Consider the following 20,627-nt stretch of genomic DNA (forward strand, 5'->3'; position numbering starts at 1 on the left):
TCTTGATCAGAAGTGTAAAATGTGGACAGAGATAACAAAGTGGAGTGACATTATCAAGACTTCTAAAAAGGAGCTGGGAGGCCACTAAGGAAATGGGACTCATGCACGCACACCACATCTCTACCCAGAGGGAACGTAGCTGTTGAACTGTGCTCCTCTGTTGTCATCTGGACCTTCTTTTAGGAAATACACTTACTCCCATAGATAAGAACTTTCTGCCTTAGAGGCGGCCTTAGCAATTGATCACATATAGACAAGAAATAACAGTTGTTTTCAGCACCAATTACAAATTTTGCAAAACAACCTGTGTAATTTGTCTCTTTTTGCCTTTATATACCCTTGCCTCATTTGTCTTCCTCAGAGCACGTTTTGGGTTTCTGCCTGAATCTGTGTCTCCTGAGTTGCAATTCTAATTGCCCAAATAAATATTTGCTATTTGAATTGTAGTGAATCTTTCCTCAGTGGACATCTCATAGTTCTGGAGGCTAGGAGTCCCAGATCAAGGTCTAGGGGGGTTGATTTCTGGTGAGGCCTCTCTTCCTGGCTTGCAGAGGGCTGCCTTCTGGCTGTGTCCTCATCGGGGGTGGGGGAGGGAGCAAGCTTTCTGGTGCTTCTTCTTATAAGGATACTAATCCTATGGGATCCGGGCCTCACCCTTATGACCTGATTTAACCTTAATTATCTTCTATCTCCAAATACAGTCACACTGGGGTTAGGGCTTCAACATATGAATTTTGGGGGGACAAAATTCAGTCAATAGCACTCTCCTTCCTCAGGGCTCCAGGCACGCCATGCACATAACTGAATTGTAGCCTGTATCATGTTGTGTTTTTAAGTACTATTTATTTTTCTGATTCTAAAATAGCACATACTTAGACTAGAAAGTGTGGAAAATGCAGAAAAATATAAAGAAAATAAAAAAACATAAACCCATAACCTAGACATAAACATTATTAAGATGACAGGGGTATTTTTGGTCTTTTTTTTCTATGTATACACATTCATACATTTTTTTTACACAATTTGGGTCAAACACTATAATTTTTTTTGGTAACAAGTTTCTTGAGACATAATTCACACACCATGCAATTCACCCGTGAGTGAATTCACCAAATGAGTGAGAGCAGAGGGAGGCCCAGGTTAGTGCAGGGACCATGGGGGCTGAGGAGGTACAGGTGTCAGAGTCATCATGAAGGCTGGCTCTGTAGGACTTACCTCCTAAGTTGACATGGGAACTCAGTGCAGACTCAGGCGGTAACAAGGCATGGCGCGGCCCAGAACCCTCCAGGTGGAAGGGGAAGTGGCTGATGGAAGATGAGGAAGCCACACTCCACAGTCATTTCGGGGCGGATGCTGGTGAGGACGGTCTGAAGACTGGCAGCAACTGTGTTTTGTGCTCCACTCTGTGGGCAGCAGTCTTTATGCAAAGCCCTGGGAGAATGAGCTTCACTGAGCAGTGAGGTCATCAAACTCTGCTCACCTGGAATCCTGAGGAGAAACCCAGCACAAGGCAGCACATTGTCACTTTCTGAGAACTTGACTTCTTTTACTTATACTCACAGGGTCTCAAAGAAGCTCCTCAGGACAGCTTCTCTCCTAGGATCACAATATCATTACTCCCCAAACTATTCAAATAGAGAAGGACAGGGGCTCGAGAGGGCTTCTGGGGGCCTGCTCTATTTCTTGACCTGGGGGCTGGTTATATATGTGTATCCTGTTTGTGAAAATTCACCGGGCTCTGCCCTTAATCCAGGTACACTTTTCAGCATAAACGTTGTTCCTCAATAAGAAATGAAAACCAGAGAGGTTGGGGGAAGAGAACCAGCACTGAGTCTTTCTCTGCACAGGCCCTTTCCGTGGGGTCTGTCATCTCATCCCGTCTCACAGTGACCCTGGCTGGTGGGTACGAGCCCCATTTCACACAAACACAAGGCTGAGTCCTGGGAAGGGATTTACACGGACTGTAAGGATTCAGACGTATTCTCCTTACAGCTGAGGATACAATCTGGGCTCCACAGATTAGACTAATGATAGCAGTGAAGGAACAGGAAATAGAACATTGTGCCTAGACTAGTGCTGATCTCTGATTCAGAATTCAAGATCCAACGTTGATGGATCAGGATTTGGTCCCAGGCCTGTCTGACTGCAAACCCCACGGGATTTCCATTATACTAAAGCTTCTGATAATAACCACACATCATAGTGAATAAGCTGTATTGTTGCCAGACAATTTCTTTTTTTTCTTTTTATTCATTTTTTTTTGTGTGAGGGAGATCAGCCCTGAGCTAACACCCATGTTAATCCTCCTCTTTTTGCTGAGGAAGACCGGCACTGAGCTAACATCTATTGTCAATCCTCCTCCTTTTTTTTCCCCCAAAGCCCCAGTAGATAGTTGTATGTCATAGCTGCACATCCTTCTAGTTGCTGTATGTGGGACGTGACCTCAGCATGGCTGGAGAAGCGGTGCGTCGGTGCGCGCCAGGGATCCGAACCCGGGCCGCCAGTAGCAGAGTGTGGGCACTTAACCGCTAAGCCACAGGGCCGGTCCTGCCAGACAATTTCATATGTCACTCCATTTGTTTTAGAATGATAGAGTCCAGTGCTGACAGGCATTCTCAGAGCAGAGGGAACACGGTCAAGGCAAGCTCACCTCTGGCTGTGGAGCTGTAGAGACGAGGCAGGTAGAAGGAAACAGGGAGGTTTGACTCCAGGTGTCCCAAGCCTGAGGGCTGAACTGTGAAAACACATCTCTGGAGAGGCTTTGACTGAAGTCTGGATGGAAATAAATCATGGTGAGAATAAGCAGTGATTTGAGACCAGACTTTCTTTCAATAACTTGTATTTGCGGATTCTCTCCTTAGTGTTTAACTGCCTGGGAAAAGAATGACACTTTTTTCTACATTAAAAAGGCAAAATTGAATGAAAATGGGTCCTGATCTCCCTCACAGCCACACAAGGGAATCCCCATCACCAGGATCCACCTGCAGGCAGGATGGGCTGCGGGGAGAGGGTCACCTTGCAAGGGCTGAACCTGCAAATCCAAACACCAGAGAACAGTGAGCATCGTGTCCCCAAGCCAGCTATTCTCTCTCAGCCAGTGAAGAACCAGGCAGGGGTCCGAGGAGGGGCCAGGGTGGTACCCCAGTCAGGAGCAGGAGTGGAGCCAGAGGGGCGTCATGACCCACATTCAGGCCTGGGCTGGAACGTGGACTCGGCCACACCAAGGATCTGGGCAGGGCGCTCTAGTTCTCTAATCCCCACTTTCTCCCTTTAAATGATCCCTCACGGGGCTGAGGGGAGGGTCTGAGGTGGGGTTTATGGAAAGCTCTTACAGAGAAATCCAGCAGTTCCAGGGCAGACACTGGACTCTCCTGGACAGACTTGAGAACAGCAAAGCAGCCTGCACTTTGCCTGGGATTCCTGGACACCTGAGAAACACACACGCACACACTGAGAACAGCTGAGCCCGGGGAGGCCAGGAGAGCAGTGTGAGAGGAAGGAGTGATTCCTCATCTCTGGTGACATGGCCGAGGACGGCCCCACTGTCTCTGCTCAGAAGGAATCTCCATGGACACAATGCCCTGGGTGAGGCTGCAGGGCCGGGGAGAGCGGAGGGGAGAGAGTGCTGGCTGAGTGCCCACCCAGTGCCGGCTGTGCTGGGGACAAAGGTTCAGACACATAAGACACACTCCTGCCCGTACAGAGCTCACCCAGTGGGGGAGGAGAGGACAAGGAACCTCATATAAATGCAGTGTGATAAGTGCAATAGCGAGTGTGCCCCAGCTCCCCCTGGAGTAAAGGTCGGATGGGGACAGAGCCCCTGAGCTGAGCTCCACAGGTGAGGTGGGCGGAGCCGGGCATTTCAGCAAGAGGAGCAGCAGGAGCAAAGCAGAGGTGAGATCCCGCCCCGTGTGCACGGAGAATCCCAGGCAGCTGGGAGTCAGAGGATGGGTTTCAAGGTGGGAGGGAAGAGGGGGATGGCAGAGCCCAGATCCTGAGGACGTGCTGTGAGTGACACACTGGGAAGCTTGGATTTATCCAGAGGGGAGCTGCTGACAGGTTTAAAGCAGGAGGGACAGGGGCACGTTTCTGGTTTAGGAAGATCACCTTGGAGCAGGTGGGAAGGAAGGGCCAGAGAGGAGAAAGCAGCAGGACCACAGGACTGGGGGAGGGGAAGTGAGAAGGAGGAACATGCAGCCTGGGTACTCTGCAGGAGGTGAGATGGAGGAGGGAAGATGTGGGAAAGAGAGGGAGGGGAGAGTGCTGGGCCCCAGCTTCTGATGGGACGGAGTCCTCCCCACCAAGAGGCAGCCCTTAGAGGGAGAAGATGCCTTCAGATTGGATCTCAGAATCTGATGTGCCTGTGGGCCATGTGGGGGACCGACCAGCTGGTGGCTGGAAATGGGGATCCAGAGCTTAAGAGGGAATATGTGTTCCAGCCAAGGGCAGAAGAGGAGTGAGCCTCAGGCTGGAGATGGGGGTGCTGTAGGGGGCTCCTCTGCCAGTTGAGGGAGCTGAGGGCCAGGCGGGGCTGGATCCCTTGGAGCTGGCGGTTCTGTCCTCTGAGCACATGCTGTTGGCACAGTGGTCCTCGTGGACCTGCTCCACCCTCAATCACACCCTCCCTTCTCTGTCTTTGGCTCTCAGCCCTGCTCAGCAGCTCCCTCCCCCCTGGCAACCCTGGAGGAAGGAACCCCTGCTGTGCACCCAAGGCCTCAGGTAGGTCTGAGCCTGGGTCCAGTAAGGCCAGAGGAAGAGCAGGGGAGAAGATGAAGGGGAAGCAAGGGTGCCCTGGCCATCTTCAGCAGAGCAGCACGCAGTGGGCTGAGAAGGAGGAAGGGCAGCTGGGAGGGAAGGGGGGAGGGGGAGGAGTCTGCAGAAGTGCATGGGCCAGGCCAGATGGGTGAGTGAATGGCAAAAGGAAGAAGTGGTCACAAGAAGAAGCCAGGAGGCCCCTCCCCATCTGGGCTCTGGAACCTGTGTCCCCTGCTGCCACTGGGGTGGGGAGACATGACAGAGAAGGGATCTGTGTGGACAGGCACAAGCAGGTCTGTGTGGGGTGTCGGGGGAAGAGGGAGAATCTCCCTCTGCCCTTTCCCTTAAGGTTCTTCTGGCTGGCCAAATAATCAACAAGACAGGTTAGCAGGAGAAAATAATGCCAAGTTTAATAACATGTATACATGGGAGAAACTCAGAAACGAGCAACTCGTCCCTCTGTCTAAGATGCTTGCTTAAGTATTGCAGCTAAAGGCAAAGGAACGTGTTGGGGGTGGGTAGTGGCCTGGGACTTCAGAGGGCAGAAGGACAATTCTTTTCAGGGTCATCTATTGATAATTTGGTCAGGGAGAGATAGAGTTTTTTGATAAAAGGGGCTTGGTACTCCTCCCATTGCAACATCTATTTTACATTAACTTTATAGCCATCATGATAGAAGATCTGTTCCAGGAATGAGCCACCATGCCAGATTCTCTAGGCAGTTAGTGGGGTTGGTCAAATATCCTTATTGTCTTCAGCTCGAAATAATCCGCATACCAGAGTGGTGCTTCCTGGGGCAGCTTGCCCTGAGCACCATCAGTTCCCTCCTCTGAAACTTCCCTAGAAGTTTCACATATTAAAAGCTGAGCTGGTGACTGTGGAGAGAGAAATCGTGTTAGTATCCAAGTGATAAGAAGTCTGCAAAGAGAGAAAAGAATGTAGATTAGAATGAGGATGAACAGGCAGAAAAGAACAAATCGGAGCACATTTCCCCACACTCCATTAAACCAGTCCCCCAATCCTGGAAATAAGTTAGCGTGGCTAGGGCTTGGTAAACTGGCATAAGGGGGTGTTTGGTCTGTGCCCGACCTGTTGAAAAGGAGAGGGTTAGTAAAAGCAAGACACAGATTGGAAAAGAGCCCATAGCGGAGACTTAGAGAGGGAAGAGGGACAGATAGAGACCAGCACTCTCCAGTCAGCTTTCTAATAAATGATTAAAAATATATATATATATATATATATCCACTAATAGTTTGTGTGTGTGAGTGTGTATATATATAGGGAGTTTTGAAGCAAGGGGGAGGAAATGGGTCAAAGTAGGTTTTCTCGATCCGTGATCTTGGGAAAAGCTGTCTACTTCGTGATGTCGGCTGCTTCTGGGGCCTGGGTTTTGGCCCTCGAAATCCTTAGTTTAAGGTCACCTGTGGGGATTATCTCCCAGTTGTCTTGAGAGCGATGTTCTGGGTCTATTTTGGCGTGGCTCACATGGATCTAGGAAGATTTTTCCTTTATTTTGATGGCAGTGCAGGTCGTCAGTAAGACTTCATAAGGTCCTTCCCAGCGAGGTGACAGTGGGTGCTTTCTTTTAAAGACCTTAATGTACACCCGGTCTCCTGGTCGAAAGGGATGGCAAGGCTTGTCAGAAGGTGGTGGCCATGCCTCTTTCACCTGTTGACGATATGCTTCAAGTATACTAGTTAATTTTTGTATATAACAAGTCATAGCATCAAATTGTTCACTTAAGTTCCCATAATATTCATTTAATCCAGGAATTGAAGGTTTAGAGACGCCAGTAGGCATCGGACGTCCAAAAACTATTTCAAAAGGAGTCAGTCCATGCCTTCTATTTGGAGTATTTTGAATCTTCATAAGGGCCAAGGGCAGAGCCTCTGGCCATTTAAGTCCAGTTTCTTGACAGACTTTTCCTAGAGTTCTTTTTATATCTAGATTTTCACGTTCCACTTGCCCTGATGACTGAGGGTGATATGGGGTATGAAATTTTAATGAATACCCCAGAGTTTTTGCAAGCAAGTAGTTTATCTCTGCTGTAAAATGAGTTCCTTGGTCTGATTCAATCCATAAAGGAATGCCAAAGCAAGGAATAACTTCAGTTATTAATTTCTTTACCACTGTTGTGGCATCTGCATGTCTGGTCGGATAGCATTCAGTCCATCCATTAAATATGCAGACAATAACCAAACAGTGAGAGTAACCTAAAGCTGAAGGCAAGTCTATAAAATCCATTTGGAGTGCCGCAAGAGGCAGCGTGGGCCTGGGAGGACTTCCTGGATCACACTGCTTTCTCCCAGAGACTTGGTAAGATTTGCAAGTTGTGCACTGGGAGGTGATTTGGTCAGAAATTTTATGGATGCCAGGGCAAAACCAGTTGTCTTTTAGTTCCTTAACTATCCCCCGTTTGCACATCTGTCCCATTTGGTGGGAGATAAGTGCAAGCCAAAATGTCAAAAGAAAAGGAGCTACTGGAAGTCCATTTGGTCCAATGTATAATCCATCTGATAATTGTTTGGCACCCTTTTGTATCCAATTGTCTTTTTCAGATTGTGGGGCATTTGCCTGATAGTTAATAACATCAGTCAGGGATAAAGGCAGGTTTAAGAATTGGGTGGAAAACGGATAAGGGGGTCCCTAGTGAGCTGCATGTTTAGCAGCTCTGTCAGCCCTGTCATTCCCTAAAGATGTGACATCAGTCTCCTTAGTATGGGCTGAACAATGAACAATGGCAATTTTTGAAGGAAGGTGAATAGCTTGTAATAAGGCTGCAATTAAGTGTCCACTAGCAATAGGAGTTCCTGCAGAAGTTAAGAATCCACGGGATTTCCAAATTGTGCCAACAGCATGGCAGACTCCAAAAGTATATTTGTGTAAACGAAAGAAAAACAAGGGTAATGGTTAGAGCAAATTGTAAACCAGTTTTTGAGTTCAGAGGACAGCCAGTGAAGAAGAATTTTAGATGTCAGCGTCAAAGTATCTTTTGCAGTTTAAAATGTCTCTGATGGTGTCGTCAGGTCATCCCTTAAGTTTATATCAAGTTCATCAGCTTCAGTTTGTAAGGCTTCAGGAAAAAGGGCAGGTTCAGTTCTCAGTGATTTCAAATGAAAATGATGGAAAAAATCAAAAACGTTAGTTTGGAGATCTCTAGCCAGATATTTCAGGAGACTAGAAGAAATCAGGATCCAGTCCAGTCAACAGATATAAAACAAAAACCTCAAAAGACAACAAAACTAGGATCTAATATCCGCAAATTTATACTGAAATAGTTTTTACTGAAATATAATATTTCTCTCTAAAATCACCCTCATTTTTATTAAGATAGCAAAATTAAAACTAGTTTGCAAAATAAGTCTAGTTCCAATAGAGTTGGCTCAATTATTTCCATAAGTACAGCAAGAATAGCAGTTGATCACATAGGCTCTTTTAAATTTGCTTTGCTGGAACTTTTTATAAGGAATCTCACATTGAACTTTAAAGGTCTCTTGAGGCCAGGAAAGCCAAGCCAAGGATTTTGTCATCAGACTTTGCCTGCAATACCTATAAATTTGGGTGAATTCCTCTATTCCGAGGTTTCCTCAAAATATTTCAAGGTTCCTTGTACCTGCCAGATAAGTGACATTCTTTACTTATCCTGGTAAGTACTGCTTGGAACATAAGGTACCAGGCCAATATTTCCACGTGGCTTTATTCCATAAAGTCCAATCTTCATTCCTCAAAAGCTGTATGGTTATATTGCAAATATGATGTTCCAGTCACAACCTTGATAATAGAACCAGTGTTTCCAATTGTGTCCTGTTATAAGGAGAACAGATTCTTATTGAACTTATGCAAATAACTATATTGCCATGAAAACAACAATACTCACTTACTAAGAGTTTCTAAATTTGAGGGATCAGGTAGAGAGAAAAAGATAAATATTTCAATTTTACTTACAAAAGTATCATTTACCAAATTGCTATAAGTCATAGCTAGCTCAGGAGAAAAGAGAAAAAGTTTTCCTTAAATCTGAAAAAAACAGAACATTAAAAATTCAGCAATACTTCAAACGAAAAATCATAAAAATTATAATCATCCTTATCAGTTCATTCAGTCCTGTGTAATCCATTTTTGATCCCAATCTTTTTGTTAGCAGCTTCATGAAGTCAGTTTCTCCATCAGATTTCCGTAATTTTTTTTTTTACCAAGTTCAGTTTTATGATCAGAAAGTTTGTCAGAAACCTGTATTCCAGTGTAAATATCAGAGTCCTTTCCATGAATTTTTCTGAAGTTGAAACATATTTTGCAAAAGCATTAGAGCAAAGAAATAAGTCTGTAAACAACAAGACCTCAAAATGGCAATTGACAAGGAAATTTGGTTAATTTTGTGACATACAACACTTTAAAATAATAATAACCAGAATTATGACTGATAACCAGGACAGATCAAAATTTCAGTAATGTTATACAATTTTAAAACACCTATATCAATAACATTTGCCCACATAATAGCACCTAAGCAGGCTTATCATCACTGGTCTGACAATGCTTTCCATGTAATTGAACATATTGAATAAGCCTAATAAGTTTAGTATCTTCCTCCTTATAGGAAGAGAGCAAATTTCTTTGAGAAGTTTCAGGGCCCTTTGAAAATTCTCAAAGAAAAAAAGTAAAAAAAAAGACTTTATTTAAGATATGAATTTTGGGGAGCTTGTCAAAAATATAAAAAGTCAAAGCAAACAGAGCATTAACAGTCCAAAAAGCCTTAATAGAGAGACCTCAGTCTTTTGAACACAGGAAATTATTTTAACAAAACATAGATTTTTTGTCTTTTAGGTAGACTTACTCAAAGGTAAAGAAAAATCTTTTGTAACCTCTTTACCAAGTTTAAGCAAATTATCTTTTTAAGAGACAGAAGACCAAATTTTAATTTTGCACCAGCTTACTTCTGATATTAAAACTCATTTACTTAATTAAATTCATTTCAATCTTAGCCAACTTGACCATGCATAAAACTCCTTTTCCAGAATTCCTCTTTCACAAACCTTCTATAACTTTCTTTTTACATTCAGAATTTGTCCCATGTCTTTCTTTTCCCTCCTAGTACTTGAGGACAAATTTATCTTTCTTAACCAAACAAAATATTTCCATTCTTTGTACCTTTATACATCTTACTTTCCTTGTACACAGACATATTTTTCTTAATTTTTTTAGTAGCTTCAATCACATATATTAATTAGAAATTTTAACCCTTAGAAACCTTAATTTGTAAGTAAAAACTAAGTAAACAATTATAAACTTTCTTTTACATTAGTATCTTGTGGCTTGGAAAACTTATAAACACTTCATAACTTCTAGAAACACATTACTTTATAGTACAATCTTTTAATAAAACACATGTTTACCAATAGACCCAAAATATCTTTTAGTTTTCCTGTAATGAAAAGCCAAAAGTAGACAAATGTACATTTAGCAATCAATGTCTAATATCTTATCTTATTTGGAAATGATGATACTCAGAGAATTTTTATCGTAAAACTTAGCAAAACTCTCAAGTTTTAAGTCACCAAAAAGAATTTGGAAGCTGTAACCACCATAACACATAATTATTGTTTAAAGTTCATCCAACATTCATCTTTTTCACAACTATTTAGTTACTTATTCCAAATAATTATTTAGATTGCCTACAAGACTTCATAAGACTTCAGATAAAATTAGCCATCATTTAAATTACTATTTTTGTTAACCAGTTCTGTAATAGAAATAACATCAGTTTTTTTCTTACAAAATTTCATGTAAATTTCGTCACCTCTTATACCTTTAAACATAATTATCATTAAGATTTTTATCAATAGGTCTTGGTCTTCTAATTTTGGACAAGAGAAGCATTCCCAGTCAGACATTTTAAAACATACTCAGGCAAAGTTGATGTAACCTCTTTGTATAAAATTAGCTCAAACATTCCAACCTTTATAATCTTATCAACACTTATACTTTTACATGTTCTCAATTCAATTGTAACCTGAGTCAAGGTCTTAAGACTAGTCAAATTTTTCCCTTCCTTTTTCTGGCCTTAATTCTTAGGTACCAATTAAGCAATTATGTGAGAGCTCTCAAAACATTTTTTTCCCCCAATTTAGAAGTTTTTCCAATTCAAAGGATCCATCATCTGGCCATTGACGAGTAGGATCTTCATTTGTATATTTATTCCAATAGTGACTTGAACCAATAAGCCTTTTTAAGGAAAGACCCGGAGGTAACTTTCCACGCTTAGAATAAATCTTTCCCATGGACGCAAGAGGCGTCCCTGGTGAGGGCGCAGATGATGTAGCCCCCATGATCCACAGAATTCACTCCCAAAGATATTCAGATTCCCCTGAGAGCTTGGCACAGCCAGACAGAGACAGTTCGGAACCCCAGTCTACTCGACTGGCCACCAAGGTGCACCCCGGTAAATGCACCTTCCGTATGGTGGAGACCAAGGAGAATATTCTCACTGGTCACAAAGCCAAGTTTTCTCAGGACACAGAACAAGACAGAAAGAAAAACCTCATCCGGTTTTTTTTTTTTTTCTTATGTGCACAATGACAGCTTTAGCCATGCCTTAGGTCTCTTGGAGCCAGAATAATACCTAGCGGGGGAGGTGCCGCGGGGTTGGGGACTGTGTGCTTTACAGAGTACCTCATTGTTGCACGGACATTTTCTTGCAGTTGGCGGGGGACCTGTGTCATCTACCCCGTTCCGTGACCCAACTTATCCTGTCATGGGAGTCTTCTGAAAGTGGCGAGCGCCCTAATGGCTCTTAACTGCTCGACCCACGCCCACCAAATTTGCGGCCTTTTTGGCTTCCAAGATGCCCTTGGCAATGACCTTCACTTCATGTGCATAATAACCCACAGCAAAGTTTGTAGACGCCGGTCTGGTGAGACCCGCAAACTCACCAGTCTGTGGGGCCGGCCCGGACAGCAGGCTTATAGGGCCTATGCCTGCGTCCTACCCTATGGTATTTCCTTCTTATAACAAAAGACACAGACAAAAGAGAAAAACAGAGACTACCTTTGGGAGGAAAAGGGATCAAGATCAAAAACCAAGAGTACTCTACCAAATTTAAACCAAGAGTCACTAAAAGCCCAAGAAACTAGTTTCCCAAATATTTTCTCCTGCCAATCTAAATTTAGAAAGAGAAAAAATTCTCACCACTTCCTTCCGCCGGACTCCGCAGACAGAGATTCCGGGAGGCTGACGTGGTAAGAAGTCTTACCTTTTGCCGGCTTTCGTCAGGCGTTCCCATATCTCACCATCTGCAGTAGTCCAGGGAGAAGGCAGGTCTTCCAGCCAGAGAAGGCAACTTGCCAGCCAGTGTGGATCCTGCCGACTACGCCAAAACTGTCGGGGGAAGAGGGAGAATCTCCCTCTGCCCTTTTCCTTAAGGTTCTTATGGCTGGCCAAATAATTAACAAGACAGGTTAGCAGGAGAAAATAATACCAAGTTTAATAACATGTATACATGGGAGAAGCTCAGAAATGAGCAACTCGTCCCTCTGTCTAAGATGCTTGCTTAAGTATTGCAGCTAAAGGCGAAGGAACGTGTTGGGGGTGGGTAGTGGCCTGGGACTTCAGAGGGCAGGAGGACAATTCTTTTCAGGGTCATCTATTGATAATTTGGTCAGGGAGAGATAGAGTTTTTTGATAAAAGGGGCTTGGTGCCCCTCCCATTGCAACATCTATTTTACATTAACTTTATAGCCATCATGATAGAAGATCTGTTCCAGGAATGAGCCACCATGCCAGATTCTCTAGGCAGTTAGTGGGGTTGGTCAAATATCCTTATTGTCTTCAGCTCGAAATAATCCGCATACCAGAGTGGTGCTTCCTGGGGCAGCTTGCCCTGAGCACCATCAGGGGCCTCCACTGTCAGGCAGCACTCACAACAAGAATCCTCAGTGTCTGGGTGACCCGGAGGCCCAGGCCCAGACTCAGGGCTCCCGCTGCTGAGATACAGTTGTTGCTGCAGCGGAAAGACATGTGCACTGTGCTGCCTTGCACACAGATCTCCCCAGGGTCCCAGCTGGAGCTGCTGGTGCATCCTCTGGGTCAGGCTTCACATTCCAGCCTCCACACACGCCCTTGGGACACTGGGCAGGTCAGTGAGTAAAAGCTGGATGAGGACCCTGCCTCATCGGAGGCTCCCAGTGTTCAGGGAGATCCCCCAGCAAACACACCTAGAGCATCCCTCCCCTGGTGAGACCAGCAGCTGCTCCCTGGCCCTCAGAGCTCAGCAGCTGCTCCCACATGTTCTGCCCCAGCTGGCACCCTGTACCTATCACCATGACAGCATCTGTTCTGGGAAACCCCCCAGCTCCCTCCCCACCTCCTCTCCTCCTCCTCCTCGTCCTGCTGGACCTGAACTCCAGGCCTCAGCACTGCTCTTGCCCACTTTGTCTTGGAGCCAGTCCCACTTCTCTCTGACTCCTCAGCCCCCAGCTCTGGCCTGGAATTTCAGCATCTCTCGTGGCCTCCTCTGGCCTTGGCTCCTTCCATGGGGAGCAAAGGTGGGCAAGATTGCAGCGGGCAGGCCCTGATCACTCTGGCAGCCCATCACCTGTCAGGGCTCTGCCTCTTTCCTTCCCTCTGGTTTGCAGCCCCTGCTCTGGTCACCTGCTGAGGCCTGGGACCCTGCCTGGGCCTGGAGGGGCAGCCCCCACACAGCAGGGTCCCAGCAGCCATGTGCTGAGCAGAGCACGTGAGCACCCAACCTGCACCAGGCTCTCTGCAGATGCCTCACACGTGAATGTGTGATTCCCAGCCCCCCACCTGTGCAGTGGGAATTATGAGCCCCAGTGTTCAAATGATGAACTCCAGTGAGAAGGACGGAGCTGGCCACTCTCGGATTGTGGCTCAGGCTCCATCATGGGTAGACTGTGGTAGGTTTGGGAATTAAAGTGGTGAACAGCAGCAACATCATGGAGCCCATAGTCTCTGGTGTGGCTATGGACCCAGAAACTGTGACATGGGGGGCACTCCCGGCTCCTTGCCTCATGTTGAGTTCCTCCCACACATTGTTGTTCTGAAGTGCCTCACCCACCGTGGCAGCTCCAGGATCTCCAAAGCCATTGTATGGGATGTCCAGGACTCTCAGGAAGATGTTTGCCTGGCATGCAAAAGAGAGAAGCCATGGGAGCACATGTGATGGTGGAGAAAGTCAGGGGCCACAGCCTTAGAGCCCAGGAGGCCCGAGGTGGAAAGAGCATGGACACAGTGTGGAAGGGCAGAGTCCAGGTTAGAGTCTTGTGTCTTGGATGGTGGTGAGCAGTGGAGCTGAACCCCTGGAAGCACAGTGGAGAGAGGGTGTGGATGTGAATGACCCTCAGAGCCTGGGGGGCTGCCACACGGCAGCAGGAGCCAGAGACACAGCAATCAGGCCCCATGCCCACTTGGGGGCCTCTCAAGGGCAGGGACCCCGAGGCACAGAGCAGCCCAGGGGCCCAGGGGGCTCCAGTGAAGGGCTGTTGGGGGGCGGTGATGGGGAGAAGGGTGGAGCTTGTGGATGTGCTGGGAAGACAGAGCCCGACCTGCCACCTTGCGGGCAGGAGCCCAGTTCAGCCCTGTCAGAGGGCATGGCATTGGCTCCTGTTCCTTGAGGAGGACCCACAGGGGGAGCCGCACCAGGAGCACTGCAGGCCCCTGTCACCCTGGCAGGGGCTGGAGCCACCCGTTCCCGAGGCTACAAGCCACAACCTCCAAGGGAGTAGGTGGGCTGTTGAGAGTGTGCTGGGACCCAAGGGTGCCAGGGTGTCATCTCAGGAAACATCTGCATATGCCCAACAGCCAGCATGTGTCACCAGACTGCACCATGTCCCCAGCAGCCGAGTGTCTGCAATGTCTGGGAACATGTGTGACATTCAACTTCGGACCCCTCAGTAAGTGATGTGAGAGTGGGCACAGGGAGACAGAACACTGTCATCATTAAGTGGAGCTGGGAACATTAAAGTCACTTAAAGAAATATTCTTGAAGCTCTGCTGAAAAGATCCAAGGTTCATTTCTGAAGAGCTGCAGAGACGGGGAGCTGGCATCTGGGAGACCTGCCCCCAAAAGACAGGTCAGAGGGGCTGATGGGCGGGGGCCTCATACCTCCAGTCCCCTGACAAAGGCCATGGCTTCTGGGCCTCAAAGGTGATTCCAGCTCATGTAAAGCTCGGTGAGTCCTGTGTTTCCTGCCAGGGCTGGTCCAAGTGTCTCCCCTTCAGAAACACCAAGAGAGACCTTCTTATTCACTGTTTATTCCTTCAAAATGATACTGATGCCTGCTGTGTGCCCGGGTCTCTGCTGGGCACGAGTGTCATGGAGTTGAACCTAACATGGACCTGCCCTGCCCTCAAGGATTACACATGTAATGGGGGAGACATAAATACAAATTAATGGGATATGAGATTTTCTAGACGACAAACAGGGAGGCATGGGAACAGAGTGGGGGCTAACCCTGCCTGAGGGGAGGTGGTCAGGAAAGTGAGGACAGAGGAGATAACCTTGAAGACTGAGGGACTCCCCACGCACGTGTGCACACACAGTGGAGAGCAGACACAGGGAAGAATGAATGTGTGGAGGATGAGGGAGCATGGGGCACTTGTGGAAATGCCACAGGCCTGGCACTGGCAGCAGGGTCGGGGGAAGACAGTGAAATGAGGTAGAAGCCATGGGCACTTGAGAGATGCTGAGATCCTTGAATGCTAGGACAAGGGTCTTGGGCGCCGCCCTATTGGGGGTGAGGAGGCAGGGAGAGCTTTAAGAGGTGACAAGGCTACATTCCTTAGCGGTGGGTGTAGGGGATGGACTGGGGTGGGCAGGGACAGAGATGAGAGGCCAGGGGACTGTTGGGAGCCTTGTGCCATAGTCTATAGGCAAGAAGTGGCAAGGCCAGTGCAGCTGTGGTGGAGAGGAGGCAGGGGTGGTAGAGTAAGGAGAGTGGGGCCCTGTGGGGTTAAGAAACCCTGAGAGAATTCAGCATGTAAAATGGGCAGACCTCACCCACCCACCCTGCTGTCCACTCTGTCAGCGCTCAGCCAGTTTGACCTGTGTCCAGTTCTCAGAAGTGCTGGGACCAACGTGACTCCGGGCTGTCCCCCTGTGTGGACATGTTGACCCCCTTCTTCACCTGGCTAACAGCTCCTCATCCTTCTAACCTGGGGTCACGGTGTCAGGAAGGCTGCCCGCCTGGCTGGGCTGGGCCACCTCGGGCCCCATGTCCACTGTGCTTCCATCTTTCCAGGCTCTGGCCATTAGACCTCTCTCTGCCTGGCCAGTCTCTCCACCAGCCTAGGAGTCTCTCAGGGATCTGACCCCTCTCCACGGTGCCACCACCGAGCACAGGTCTAGTAAGGCTGGGCTGAAGAAATGCACAGAGGAAAACAGATGAACTGACTGAGCAGACTGCTTAGCCAGGTACTTTCCTCCTCCTCAGACACTTCCAGGGCTGGGAGGAGAGGGCAGTGGTCTCCCACTTTGTAGGGAAGCTCCTTCTTTGCTGAACATCTAGAGGATGAGAAGGTTCTACAGGCAGGAATTGGCCTCTTGTAGTTCCAGTGCTTGGTCTTCGTGACCCCTGTAGCCAACCTATGTGGCAGGTGCTACAATCGCTGTGGGTCAGGTGGGGAGACTGAGACCCAAGCTCCTTCACTTTCCAGGGAGTCAGGCCCACCCACAAATCCCTACTTGGGGAAACAAAATGGCCCTGCTGAGTCTGTCCTTTTCCAGGATGAAGATCACCCCCTCCGGTATTTGTGCAGCCTCCACAGGGCCTTAGCCTCCAGCCCCTCCCTCCTGGCTACCTCTCTGGTGCTTGCCCTCTGACCATGCAGGCTCAGAGGGATGCCTATACTTATTTGCTGAAAGTCTGAAATGAGCTTCTCTTTTAATTTCACTGACTTTCCACATTAATTTTCTTAGACAGGGGACTGGCTCTCTGGCAGGTAGATTCTAGGACTGATTCTCATAGGCCAAGGCTGGTGCCACATCATGCACTCTAAGCAGTTTGAGACAGAGCAGTGACTCCCAAACTTTCTCAATCAGACAAATCTGCTGGGGCTCCTGCTAAAATGCAGATGCACAGGCATCCTCCCCCAAGAGTCCAGTTCAGCAGATCCAAGGCCCAGGAATCTGTATTCCTAACCCACGGTCCCAAGTGATTCTTTTTTTTTTTTCCCCCCAAAGCCCCAGTAGATAGTTGTATGTCATAGTTGTACATCCTTCTAGTTGCTGTATGTGGGACACAGCCTCAGCATGGCTGGAGAAGCGGTGCGTCGGTGCGTGCCCAGGATCCAAACCGGGGCCGCCAGTAGCGGAGTGCGCACACTTAACCACTAAGCCACGGGGCCCGCCCGTAAGTGATTCTTATAACTGATTGGAGTGGTTGAGAACAGGCAGATAGAACTGCATGTACCTCACAAAGCAGACAGCCCCTGAAAAGGCCCTGGGGCATGAGAGAAAGTGGTGAGATCCACGAATCCCACTGATGTCTTCCACAGACTCAGAATAAAATCTTCATGCCTTTTGCCATGATTTGTAGCCCTGCAGCCCCCTATCGCCTCTCCACCCCACAGCCTGGCCTCTCTGCCCTGGCCCAATAGCCCAGTCACGCTGGTGTCTGTCATTCTGAGAAACAGGTCTGCATATTTACTCATCCTGTGCATGAAATGTGCTCTCTCTGGTCTTGCCATGGCTGACTCTTCCTCACCCTGCCCATTTCAGCTTCAGTGTCGCTTCCTCACAGAGGTCACCCTGGCCACCCACCTAAGCAGGGATCCCCATTCTTCTCTGTTTGTTTCTTTTGTAGCACCAATAATTATGGAGAATGACCTTGTTAATGTGTGTTCCCTGAGGCCAGGGCCTCTATTGTGTTCATGCTGGGTCCCTATTGGCTAAATCAGCACCCAGCACAGGGAGCGGGGAGCAATGAGATGTCCACGGAACGGAGTAAGAGTTCTGTGTGGGAGGAGTGGGAAAGGGGCAGGCTGAAGTGGGACGTGGGGAGAGGGGCCAGAGCATGGATGCTCAGAGTGGTCCTGCCAACCTCCCCCCACCCCTGCCCAAGGAAGACAGGCCCATGGTTGCCGAGGCTGGATGGGACCTGCTTGGTCATTCAGTGGGTCATAGCTAGGTCCAGGGACTTCAGGCCCGTGTGGGCCAGCAGGAGTTCAGCAAGGTACTGGGCCGCCTGCTCCTCCAGGCCATTCCCTGCCAGCTGTACCCTCTGCATGGCCAGGTTCACCGTGAGGGTGACACACACAGCCTGGGCACCCACGGCTCCCAGCTGGTTCTCTGACATCTCCACATCTGGGGGCCGGCACCAGTCCCCAGTCAGTGGGATCCAAAGTCAGGCACCACCCTCCTCCACCCTCCTCCATCCCCCAAACCTCCAGGCCTGAGGCAGTGGAAGGGGCTTTGCAGGCAGACTGTCCTGGGGCTGCATGGCAACTCTGCAACCCCTCGGCTGGATACCCCACCCCCACCCCATGTGTCCACGAGCTTCTTTGTCAAGGGATTACACCACCTCCTTTGAGGTGCTGTGGAGGATGCTGTGATGGGGCTGCAGCCACCCCGTTGATGACTCGTGCCTGGCAGCAATATAACCCCCACAGAAGCCCTCACAGCTTCACCTCCGGGGACTGGCAACGACAGCCCAGAGGCCATGCATGGAGCACTGACACGGGCCAGACTCTCGGCTGAGCATCTAATGCTCATCATGACCCCGAGGGCTAAGTGGTATTGTTGGGTCCATTTCCCAGATTGGAAACTGAGGCTCAGCAAGGTTGAGCTGCTTGCCCAGGGTCACCCTGATCTTCCGTGGCAGAGGCGGCATTTGGATCCAGCCCCACCAAACTCCTCCAGCCCTCCTTCCTCTCCCACTGCCAGCCCCTCTCTACGTTGAAGGACTCCCCCACCCTGCACTCACGCATTGGGGGGCCACCATCTGCAGGGGGTGCTGCCCAGCAGAGGAGGGGGTGGAGGTGTGGGGGGATCAGGAAGGGAGTGGCATCCAGCCTTGGGTGCACCACCCCCACCCACCCCACCCTGTGATGAGGCCCCTCCCCCAGCAACACCAGCAGGCAGAGGTGGAGAAGGCCTGGCTGTAGGGGGCCCACACCCCTCAGGAAAGGGAAGACTCAAGTCTGCCCACCTGTCCCAGGCTTGGCACCTCCCACAGATGCTGCTGCTTTTGCTCAGGGTACCTGCCAGGGCCTCAGCGCTGGCCCCACAGAGCCCATTGTCCGGAATCCAGCTGCTTGACATCGGATTGATCACTGATCATTGTGGAAGCCAGAGCCCGGGCCCCCTGGGACAGAGAGGGGCCTGAGAGGCCTAGTCCTTCCCAGGGCTGAAGGCCCCACACATAGCTGGTCTCTACCCTGGCTCCTGTTCCCAGGGATCAGCCCGCTCGATGCCCTCCAACTGGAAGGCCCTGCCCTTCCCACAGGCCCAGGGGCACCTGCCTCTCCTTCTAGGCTCCACCAGACCTCCTGGGGCCTTCCCTGACCCCCCAGTGCATTAGGGGCCCCCTGCAGGCTCCCCAGCCCTTACACTGATCTCCGTCAGAGCCTGGATCCCATCTGTCCCCCAGATGTGGGGGATGGGACACACCTGGCACAGAGCAAGGCTGGGGAATGTGTGAGGTGGGCTCAGGGAGGGCCACTCCATGGCTGCTCCTCCCAGGTCCTCCTCTCCCAGCCTGGCCCAGGGTCCCTCCAGGGGTACCTGGGGCCCCAGGCCACGAAGCCGCAGGCTCAGCTCTGGGGCGCTTCCCTGGCACAGGAAGCAGGAGGCAGGCACGAGGCTGTGGGCCTGGCAAGACCTCAGGTGGACGGTGTCCTTGACCACTTCTCCGAGCCCATGGGTGCCTGATAGAGACAGGGGTCCATGTGGCCCCCTCCCCAGGCACAGCCGCCTGCCTCCTCTCCTGCCCTCTCTCACTACCCAGACTGTTTCCCTCTAGAGGCATTTCTTCCTGTGCTAGTAGGGACTCCTGCTCCATATACAGATGGGGACATCGAGGCTCAGAGAAAGCAAATCCTTGCCCCAAAGTCACACAGCGAGTAGTAGCTGATCCCGCCAGAGCCAGGCTTAGGACCTCGCCTGTCTGACACCGAAGTGCGTGCTGTGTCCTTTCTATGGGATCGCAGACCACACATGATTTATGAACATTTTCTAGGGGAAAACACCGAAATAATTCTACGTTCTATACATCCATTTGCTTAGTTTCTCCTGTGGGCTGGGAAAACCCAGCCCTGAGGCAATTTCAGGAAGGGGTAGGACATCCCTTCTTAGATGGTTGGGCTAGGGTTTTGCACTTTAACATCATTCTGGAAGCGGGTTCTGATGGTGGAACAACTGATGCTGCCAAGAGCATTTCCGGGAGGGCCCAGGGCTGAGGGGGTGGCCGGCTGCCCTGAAGGTGTCCCACGGAGGGATGCTCTCTGTGCTGGACAGGTGTCCCCTGCCCCCTCCAACCCTGCCTAGAAGCCCCCAGGGTGAGGAGACAGACCTGAACCCCCTGCCCAGAGCACCTTTTATCTTCAGCTCAGAGTTCGAAGGCCCGTCTGAACCCTCCTTGGCCCCTCCAGGACCCCTGCAGGACGCCCAGCAGCCGCCACCGCCTCCTCCTCCTGCTCTTCATTCTCCCCGGACCTCTCGCAGGGACCCCCTCATGGTTACGCCCATTTCGCAGTCCCGGGCACTGAGTCTGGGACTGAGCCAGGCGGCCCTTGGAGCGCATCCAGGGATGTGGGCGGACCCACCGTCTGCATGGACCAATCGAATGTGGCACGCAGTGAACAGGCGGCCCCGGCAGCCAGTAGAGACGCACTCCCCGGCGGCAGTCGCGCTGGCAACC

At 49.5% G+C, this 20,627-nt stretch overlaps 2 pseudogenes; one reads left to right on the forward strand and one right to left on the reverse strand.

The window, feature by feature from the left end:
- The window catches only part of LOC101387609 (cationic amino acid transporter 4-like), a 351,414-nt pseudogene that overhangs the window by 141,366 nt on the left and 189,421 nt on the right, over positions 1–20,627 (forward strand).
- LOC106803999 (leucine-rich repeat-containing protein 74B-like) lies at positions 1,249–20,519 on the reverse strand (annotated as a pseudogene).

The sequence above is a fragment of the Ceratotherium simum genome, chromosome 35 (assembly GCF_057802395.1).
Source record: "Ceratotherium simum simum isolate JZ-2026a chromosome 35, ASM5780239v1, whole genome shotgun sequence".
NCBI lineage: Eukaryota > Metazoa > Chordata > Mammalia > Perissodactyla > Rhinocerotidae > Ceratotherium > Ceratotherium simum.